The 10,734-nt window shown below is 41.6% G+C and overlaps 1 protein-coding gene across 1 annotated transcript in view; it reads right to left on the reverse strand.

Annotated features, from left to right (window-relative positions):
• Positions 1-1,226, reverse strand: part of LOC102306532 (regulator of G-protein signaling 6) — a 108,176-nt gene extending 106,950 nt beyond the window's left edge. The window contains exon 1 of the mRNA XM_042222722.1: positions 1,129-1,226. The gene's annotated coding sequence lies outside the window, so the exon portion shown is untranslated. The remainder of the gene's footprint in view (positions 1-1,128) is intronic.
• Between the last annotated feature and the right edge of the window lie 9,508 nt (positions 1,227-10,734).

Here is a 10,734-nt window from a genome sequence, read left to right on the forward strand (position 1 = left end):
GTAGGCAGAAAGATCTTGGAGGCTCCGAGAGAACATGCAAACCCCACAAAGAAAGGCCAGAGCCTCGTCCAAAATCTTCTATCACTTGGGAATTTATTTTTAGAACAATGTAGGAGTGAGTACCTGGTCACAATATAAAAACTTCTATGCTTTGTGAGGTTGCGACAAATCTGATATACTGATATAAGCCACTGGTGCTGGCCGATAAGGCCAAAGCTGGCACTTGTTTATCTTTTTCAGTTCATCCTCGACCTTCAAAGATCTTTGATTTTCTTCTACAACCAAACAAATTTTTGCATGATGGGGACGTCAAAACTTGTGCATCCACATTTGATCATGAAGTCAATCAGGTAAACAATGCTCTGACAGTCCACAGATAACTAAATCAAGATAACGTGTAATTATGCAGCATTAATATAAATATCAGTATCACTGCTTAATAGCCAGAACCGGGCTCAAATCGTCATCTGTCTTAATGTGTGGAGAGCTTAAGTTTGATGGATGATGGTCGTGCATGTCTGCATACCAACAGTGACATAGATCTCTCTCTCGGTCTCACTCCGACCTCTTTCTGTGGTCTCTCTATCCTCTCAGAACCGCTTCACCCCCCGCAAACACACACACCCAGCACTCTGCAGCCTAATTTACACGACACAGTCCGCAACAACCAGCAGCACGCATTTTTACGCGCGTACTTTACCCTACACACACACACACACACACACACACACACCACACCTCTCTCACTATCTTCCTCACAAATTTCCGTGCGCATCCCAACAGATGCACAGAGGACGAAAACGCGCAAATTGATTTCAAACATGCACTTGTGCACTTCAAGTGTCCCCGAGAGATCACCTGAGGTCTCTTTAATCCCAGGTGGGAAAAACTGCATCCTCCGTGTCACCCTCCGAAATATTAATTACTCCAACAACAGCCAAGCAACACCTCAAGAACAGCAAACTGAGAACACCGCTGCAATGACAAATAACAGAGGCTTTACCAGTAGGAGCGTTAAAAGCGCACGCAACAACATTTCAGTTTTCTTTTATGCATCTTTCACCACTAATAATACCGCCACTCGTATTCGCTCTGCTCCAGCCTCTCCCCCTTCTCCCCGTCCCTTACCTCTGCAGCCGGCTTATCTCTCTCTCGGAGCTCAGGAGCCAAGAAGCAGCTTCACCGACCGACCCATCAAACCGCCGCACAGTGGAGAGAGAGAGAGAGAGAGAGAGAGAGGGGGAGAGAGAGACCGTGTTTGGAATATGGGAATCATTATACTGCAACAGTTCAGATAGTAGGTGTACTCATTTAATATCGCACCTATGGTATTCCAGGGCAATCCCAAACTTGCACGAATTTGGGATTTTAGGAGTTTACGCGGAGTGTGCATCTCTCTATTGTGTGTGATTGTCAATCCCCACTCCGATGAAGGTTCACCAACAAATTAGGTGGGGGTTTTTTTTTCAGGGTCAGGGGAATGTTGTGGTTATGGTCATGGTTAGGTTGGGTTTGTAGGATAGTGGAAAAGCCAGCTTTACATCTGTGTAGGCACCACTTATCCTGAAGATTAACAAATACTGTTAACTCAATATTTGATATGTTCACGTACTGGCTCTGTTATCTGCACTGTTATCAAATAAATGTTGGCTGTAAACAACTTTTAGATTATTGTATTGTATACTGTTTGTATTCATAATTTACACAGTGTCACATAAAGTGTCCAGTCAAGCTAGTCATATTCATATGTTCCATTATCATAAGTTGTGAATTTTCCCTGCAGGGTCTTATGGTTTTACACAATAATACTTGACCCTCTGTCTGCAGACACAGGTCCCTGTGCTGCTGTTTCCCCTCTTTGCCTTAAAATCCATTGATGTCATAATGCCCACACAGGATATGAGAAGATTTGACTGCAAACCCAGGAAATTGTATGTGAGAAAACAACATACATGCAGACAAAGAAGGTACGTTTTCCAAACAACTGTACTCACACTGTTCATAATTATCTTGATAATACAGCCTGAAATGACTATAAAATGAATATGGACACAACTTTATGGAAAAAATGCATGATAGAATAGAAGTTTCAAAATAAAATGAAAACAAATTAGAATTGGATAAATGGAAGAAAATGGATGCTAGAGGTTGTACCTGGAAATGGAAGGCAGCTAGTTGAACATTTACAGAAAGATTAAAGATCCACCAGGACCTCCATGAATCATGTTTGTGGACTGTAGGAGAATTCAGCGCCGCTAAAAACAGTCATGTTTATGTTTTGAATTAATCTGACTCCTGAGTGGTGTTTGCCAGACATGAAGAACCATCATCTTCCAGTGTGTTTGCACATTTCTTTCTCCAGATGAATAATATTTAAATTTGAACCACCTCATCCAATTTCTCTCTTGCTTTCTCTGCTTATTTATGCTGTTTTGAAGCTCGCTCTTCCACCGCTGCTGCCATCGCCTTGTCAGTGGCCGTCTCAAGATAACAATTAGTTCAATGAAGAGAAAGGAGGCTTTGTTGGATAAGAAAATTAGCCTGTTGTCATGGGGAAAACAACTAAGAGAATAGGGAAAATGCACTAATCAGGCACAACATTTAAAAAACCACCTGCTTAATTTTGCCAAGGTCCCATCTTGTGTGGTCTGTAAGGTTTGGACGGGGGGAGGGGAACCAAGACGTTGACAGCAGATCATTTGAATTCTGTGGTTTCACAGGTAAAGCATTGTTAGATATAATCCAACGGATGCTCAATCCAGTTTAAATATGTGGATTTGGAATTCTGGTTGAACATCCCGGTCTCTTTGCTGGGTTCCTTGAGCTGTTCCTGAGCAGTTTTTGCATTGCTGGGGAGATCGCCGCTATTGTGCAGGGGTGGCAAGTGACAAATTAACATCCGCATGGATGCCAGGATCCAATATATCCCAGCGTAACCTTGCACTATAATGAGATAATCACTGTTATTTTCTTCAGTTATCAGTAGTTTTAAGTTTTCAGATGATTGGTAGATATTTATAACTCTTCTCAGTGCTTTTGTAGCTTTGAATTTTAAATGCACGGCAAGGCACTTTCTGAAATAAATGCACCCACAAGCTTGCTAATATCCCCTACATGGGAAATTATCTGAAATACTCACTCCATCTCTTAAGTCTTTTTCTTTCTTTTTTGCTCTTCGAGCCTTCCCCATACTCACCCCCGCTCCCCATCTTTCTTAGTGTAATCGCTCCTAATTTCTCATCTTCAACATATGCAAGGCCAACAGCTTCAAACCAGCGAGCTGCAAGCCCAGCAGATAAACTCTTAGCTGATGGGGACTCTCGGCCAAGCACTGAGGCACATCAAAGGCCCTGATGCAATGATGGACTAAGGGAGGAAACTGGGTGCTTACTACAGCCAGCAGAGGTTTCTTCGCTTTGTGTGCATGTGTGTGTGTGTGCATCCCAGTCTCACATGAAACGTATCAACAGACAGCAAGTTTACCATTTACTGAAATACAGGCTACGTTTTCTCACAGCCGGTGGTGGCGACTAAAAATATTTGCTGTCCTAATTCAATAAGCCATTACTGGGACAGAGAGTGAGGGGGACCACATGCTTCAAAAGCCAGCGGTTTCCCTCTCCTTTTTTTTCTTTCTCGCTTTTATCCGCTGTTTACTGTACAAATGGAAAAATGGACGTCAATAAGCTCGTAAAATCAATACGTGCACTTACAAGCTAAATGCCGTCAAAAACAGCATTGATACTAATGGCCCCATCTGTTCATGCGGATACACACTCGAACACATCTTCTCATGGTTGGAAACTATAGCCTCCACTCTGGACCGACTGAATTATTGAGCAACAGGAAGCAGGAAGAAAAGATCCCACTGGAGCATATCTGTGTGTGTGCTGATAAGTGGTTTAGCAAGGGATGCCCTATTTTATGTGCTCGTTTATTGCAGTACATCGTCACATGTACACACGTGTATACACACATACATACCCATGTATACACTGATCAATAAGCTGCTAAACTTACAGAAATTCTATTTTTTCCATGGCAAAAGTATGTAACTGTATACAATACAAGATATTATTTTAAACTGGATAAGTGCTCTGTGCACTCTTCAGAAATTATAGTGATTTTGTTTTAAATATAGTGGCTTGCAAAAGTATTCGGCCCCCTTGAACTTTCCACATTTTGTCACATTACAGCCACAAACATGAATCAATTTTATTGGAATTCCACGTGAAAGACCAACACAAAGTGGTGTACACGTGAGAAGTGGAACGAAAATCATACATGATTCCAAACATTTTTTACAAATAAATAACTGAAAAGTGGGGTGTGCGTAATTATTCAGCCCCCTGAGTCAATACTTTGTAGAACCACCTTTTGCTGCAATTACAGCTGCCAGTCTTTTAGGGTCTGTCTCTACCAGCTTTGCACATCTAAGACTGAAATCTTTGTCCCATTCTTCTTTGCAAAACAGCTCCAGCTCAGTCAGATTAGATGGACAGCGTTTGTGAACAGCAGTTTTCAGATCTTGCCACAGATTCTCGATTGGATTTAGATCTGGACTTTGACTGGGCCATTCTAACACATGGATATGTTTTGTTTTAAACCGTTCCATTGTTGCCCTGGCTTTATGTCCTCCTATCCCATCAACTCTGACCAGCTTCCCTGTCCCTGCTGAAGAGAAGCACCCCCAGAGCATGATGCTGCCACCACCATATTTGACAGTGGGGATGGTGTGTTCAGAGTGATGTGCAGTGTTAGTTTTCCGCCACACATAGCGTTTTGCATTTTGGCCAAAAAGTTCCATTTTGGTCTCATCTGACCAGAGCACCTTCTTCCACATGTTTGCTGTGTCCCCCACATGGCTTGTGGCAAACTGCAAACGGGACTTCTTATGGTTTTCTGTTAACAATGGCTTTCTTCTTGCCACTCTTCCATAAAGGCCAACTTTGTGCAGTGCACGACTAATAGTTGTCCTATGGACAGATTCCCCCACCTGAGCTGTAGATCTCTGCAGCTCGTCCAGAGTCACCATGGGCCTCTTGGCTGCATTTCTGATCAGCGCTCTCCTTGTTCGGCCTGTGAGTTTAGGTGGACGGCCTTGTCTTGGTAGGTTTACAGTTGTGCCATACTCCTTCCATTTCTGAATGATTGATTGAACAGTGCTCCGTGGGATTTTCAAGGTTGGGAAATCTTTTTGTAGCCTAAGCCTGCTACAATAACTTTATCCCTGACCTGTCTGGTGTGTTCTTTGGACTTCATGCTGTCGTTGCTCCCAAATTTCTCTTAGACAACCTCTGACACCGTCATAGAGCAGCTGTATTTGTACTGACATTAGATTACACACAGGTGCACTCTATTTAGTCATTAGCACTCATCAGGCAATGTCTATGGGCAACTGACTGCACTCAGACCAAAGGGGGCTGAATAATTACGCACACCCCACTTTGCAGTTATTTATTTGTAAAAGATGTTTGGAATCATGTATGATTTTCGTTCCACTTCTCACGTGTGCACCACGTTGTATTGCTCTTTCACGTGGAATTCCAATAAAATTGATTCATGTTTGTGGCTGTAATGTGACAAAATGTGGAAAGTTCAAGGGGGCCGAATACTTTCGCAAACCACTGTAAATAAGGCACAAGTAAATTAAAAGATAAGGTAAATTCGCTCAGAATTCTGACTATCCTTGGAATCTTGACCTTTAAAATATTAATCTCAATATTCTGAAATTCTGATCCACAACCATCAACACCCAGAATTCTAACTTTATTCTCTTTAAATTTGACTTTTAGAATTTTGACAGTCAGATTTATGATGAGAAAATCAGAAGTCTGAGAAAAACATGGAGCAAAATTCTGAGAATTTAGTAAGAATTACAAGTAAAATAGTGAGAATTCAGAGAAAAAGTGAAATTCCTGAGAAAAAAATCGAATTCTGGGATTAAAAAAAGAAAAGGAAATTCTCTCCAAGGAGAAACGAGGAGAAACTTAATTCTGAGAATTAGGCAGAATTCCAAGTAAAATAGTGAGAATTCTGCGAAAAAAAGAATTCAAGGGGCAAAGTGATGAGATTAGAGAGATTAGTGAGAATTCCAAGCAGATTTACCAGAAAAAAAATTCAGAATTTAAAATCAAAATCAAATTCTAAAAGTCTGAGAATAATCTCAGAATTCTCACAAAAAGGTTATAAAAAAACATCAAATTATTCCTGTTATTAATGGTAAAGTCATAAATCTGAGCAATAATCTGAATTCTGAGAGAGAAAAAAAGTCATGATCCCAAACTTTTTCTATCGTTTTCTACAAAAGGGGACGATTCCTGTCGATGCAAAAATAAGTCAGGTTGGGTAGTCTATGAGAACATGACCCCACCTGTCACTTAATCTATAACCTTAAATCTAATCTGATCTGAATCTATGAATTTCTAATGAGTGTTTTGTTCTATATATTGTGTGTTTTATTAGCTAAACCCAGTGGGTAACAGATGAGGAACATACAAACATACATAAACTAAAATCATGATATTATTATCCTATCTATTTATTTATTATAGTGACACACCATTCCTTTCTATGACATGACTTTTCCCTAATTCATATGATTATGGGACTTGTATAAAATATTTATATACTCCATGTTGCCACTCACAGAGCCCTAAGCAATGTTTGTGTTTCACTGAGAGCGGTCCACTCGTCTAGGAGGAGCTAGAGAACATACAAACATAAATACATATGATCATTATAGCATGGTGATAAGTGGTTTCAAAAAGCCAAAAATGCTTCTCGAGGCTTTTCACAGGAATTTCAAAACCATAATAGCTACTTCCATATTTTATAGTCTATGAATACTGCATGCAGGGAGGTAAGGGTAGCCTGGAGGTCTTGAGCAGGCATGTCATGGTATGGGCAGACTGTCTTTTTCTACCCCCCTTTCTTCCTCTCTCTACCAGCCTACACTGTCTGTGCTTTCTCTCTCATCTCTCCTTTTCTCACCTACAGGTGGAGCTGGTTCTGAGGTCTTCTTTGCTCAGTCTTCGGGCTTCGTCAGTCGCACCTTTTCCTCGTTTCTCATACTGCTGTTGATTTAATGACCGACTCTCACGTCCATTCTCCACCAGATTGTTCTCCAGCTCTGACTTGTAATTTAATATTTGCTTTAAGCACCCTGGTTCTCAAACTCTGGATATAGAAGAATCTCCCCACGGTTTACCCGTCATCCTCGACGCCCAGCTTCACCTGTAAATTGGGCGTTCAGCCTGCCAATACCACTCACCTGTCTGACCACTTTCTCCACTTGGTGAATTTAACTGCTTGTACCTTCTTCAACTAACCAATCAAAAAAAAGTGGTTCGACCCACATCACTGTTTTGAGAACTCGTGTTTTGAACGCTCAAGCCTGGCATTAGCATTTAACAGGACATAAGCACGAAGCGAGTCTGAACGAGGACGCTGGGCTCTGGCACAGTTGAGGCACAGCAACTTGTCCATCACAATGTTGCCACACTGTAAAGCATATCCTACTTTATTTGTGTGTTGTCGTTGTTGTTTTTCAGTGGGACCCTATTTTTGAAATAACAAACATGTTGCATGAAATGAGACTTGAAATTATCGTTTGAGGTCACGATCCCAGTGAGAAGTAAGGTTGTTTTCTAACAGTCTCCAATGCAGTTAGACTTCTTACTGCAACCCCAGGTTCGTCGCGGCTTTACTTTTCAGACCTGAAGGCCATGTTTATCTTTTATATGCAGAAGTTACTGCTATATTCAACAGCGCAGCACTATTATTCCAAAAGCCCAGTAATATTAAAACACTAGTGAACTGTCTCAGGTATGAACAGTCATGGTTGGAGATTAACTTTTGCTCAGTTTAACAGAAATTATTTTTATCAGGGGAACCCGGTGTGTTCGATGGGTACGACAGTGCTATTGGTCCTTTCGTCCAATTGGATGACAATAAGAGACGAAACGTGATTCTCATGAACGTGATTCTCATGAATATGTAATAGGAAGATCATTTGGGAATCTATGTGTCTGTAAATGAAAACACCAGAAGAAATTAACTGTGTATTAGCTAGAAACTAAAACTGAATCTGAAATCTTCAGTCTACAAAAATTAGGCATCAACCTTTGATAATTCACTTTTTTAAAGGTTGATGCACTGGGATCACAGCAGCTCAAACTCCCTCTTCCCTGGTGTTTTCATCAAGCTCCTCCGAGGATATCATAGCAGATATCAGGGCCAAATGTAATACGGAGTACAAGTGCTCAGCGTGTTCCTCAGTGTCCCATTGATGCTAGATGTGCCGGAAAACCTTTGCAAGCATCCAAATCAGGTGGCTAAGGCATCTGAACTGACACCTTGCAAATGCAAAGGAGCAGCAGATGAATCTCGTTGCAGCTGCTCATACTGTATCTAATTCACACTGTCAGGTGCTACCCAGACCTCATGGCTTCAGTGGAAAGGATGGTGCTGGGGAGTTGGAGGGAGCTTGCATGCTGGGTGGGTGAAGCAGTATCTATCAAATAAAAACCTAACAAGCATACCGAACCTACAGAAAGCATCTGAGTGACTCTTGTATCAAGTTTCTAAACGTCTTTTTCCAAGAGGCATGATTTCCATGAGGCAAGTCTTTGTAAACGGACTAATTAGAGCTCCTCGCTATGTTTCGTGTCAGAGATGCAAAACAGAAACAGTGACGATTTGAAAAATATGCGTGTGTGCGTGTCACCAGGACAGTCTGCTGAATATCAAGAGCCATCACAGACAGCGGCGCAGACTGACAGGTATTGTGTAGATCAACAAACAGAGGGGCTTGTTTGTATCTCGAATGACAGCAAACAACAATGCTGCGCTGCTGAAGAACAAAACACCTCTACTTTCTACTGTCTCTCGTCTCGAGCGCCTGATAAGAGCCGAGAGCGTTACGGAGACATGAAGGCGTTGTGTGGGCCGCTGGAGAGTGTGGGATAAAAGCATTAAGGGTCCGTACACGTTGCAAGAAAAAGAAAAAGTCAGGAGATGAGCGCATGCTGCTGGTAAACCGAGACTGCTTCATTTTCTACGTCGGGTCACATGGTAGAGAAATGAAACTGAGATTGCAAACACGTTATAATTAAAGCTCCTTTTACAGTCGTGGTATAAAATAGAGATTTCTAAATGTTTAAGTTTTAACAATGTGGCTATAAATTAAAAGGTAACAGTCAAATAGTGGGGGGAGTGGGGGGGGGGGGGAGCATTCACACATTCACACAAGTGCTTTTTTTTTCTATTCCTAAACAGTTTTAGCCTAACGTTCACAGACTCCTGCTCCAATGGATGTATTTCTTCTTTTTCTTCTTCCTCCCTGAGCCTGGTTCCGCTGGAGGCTTTTTCCTGTTAAAAGGGAGTTTTTCCTTCCCACTATTGCCAAGCGCTTTCTCAAAGCATGTTATCTCGTTACGGTCTGTACCTTGCAATATAAAGAGCCTTGGGGTGACTTTACATCAGCTCATATTCAGCTTTTTGTATAAGAACTCTATATGTACAGTAAAAGTACAAATGATAGCAGATGGGTTCGCTCATCAGACTTTACTTCAGCTCTCCTATACTTCTCTTAGTAACAAATCCTGAAAGTAAGTCCAGGTGACTCAGCCTCCACATTTTTATCAAAGATGACTAATCGGTGTCCTCCTCCACATTATACCTTTCCTCATCCTGTCTTCGCTTCTGACACTGCAGCGACTGCCTCGCTGGTCTCAAACAGCCCCGAGCATCGCTGCAGGGGGACAGAGAGGAAAACAAACGCTTTGGATCAGAGGTGATTTACCAGCGAGGCAGTTTGCCCTTCACAGTCTGCTTATACCTGCGTTACTCCTTCCGTGCGCAGATGAAAATCTCATTTCTACAGAAGCCATGAATGAAAGGGTGAACATATATTATCAGTGTGGTGATGACACGGAAACAGAGCTAAACCCGACAGTTAAACCACGACAATGAACGATGCGGCTTATGTGTCAATAAAACAGATGGGTTGTTTGTTTGTTTTTTAACAAAATCCATATGTTATTTTAAGAGGATTTGTTAAACTTCAAGGATAATAATCATTCCAGACAACAGGTGCACTGGAGAGGCAACGACAAGACAACCTCCAAAGAGGTAAGAATTTTTGCAGGTGATGGCCACAGATCACTTTTTCATGTCCCAGTCACTGCTGTTGGAATGAGAAAACATCTGGGATTGGTCCCGACCAATCTCCTTCTGGTCCCGGATCAGGGGACCAGTGAGCTCCTGGACAGTCTGTGGCACCATTTGGTTGCATCAGATGGACCTATACTATACATAATGTCCCACGGCCCTTTGAGCAGTATATTAATGTGCGTTATGCTTTATGTTTACGTCTTTTTCTTACCCGGTGGCAAAGAAATGTCAGGGCAATTTTATTTTATTTAAAAAAAGAAGTCATAATCATTTGATAACCTTTTGGTGGTGATGGTAGGGTTGTAGTGTGTACCGAGGATACAAACTCGTGTTTCATTCATGCTGCTCGAAACCAGTTCTGTTAACCTCTTTATTCCACTAAAATCAAGCAATTTCATATACAGAAAATTCACTTAATGTTGTATTATTACAGCCCTCAAAATAATAGATCCTCCTATGAAACTGTACTGCACTAATGGACTAAAGTAACCAAGATGGATATCAGGACAGCTGTTGTGCAGAAATACCTTTATTCCCTGTTATCTTAGGGGGGGGGGG

Source organism: Haplochromis burtoni, unplaced genomic scaffold, assembly GCF_018398535.1.
Source record: "Haplochromis burtoni strain Fernald_Lab_line unplaced genomic scaffold, NCSU_Asbu1 Contig_92, whole genome shotgun sequence".
In the NCBI taxonomy this organism is placed as follows: Eukaryota; Metazoa; Chordata; class Actinopteri; order Cichliformes; family Cichlidae; genus Haplochromis; species Haplochromis burtoni.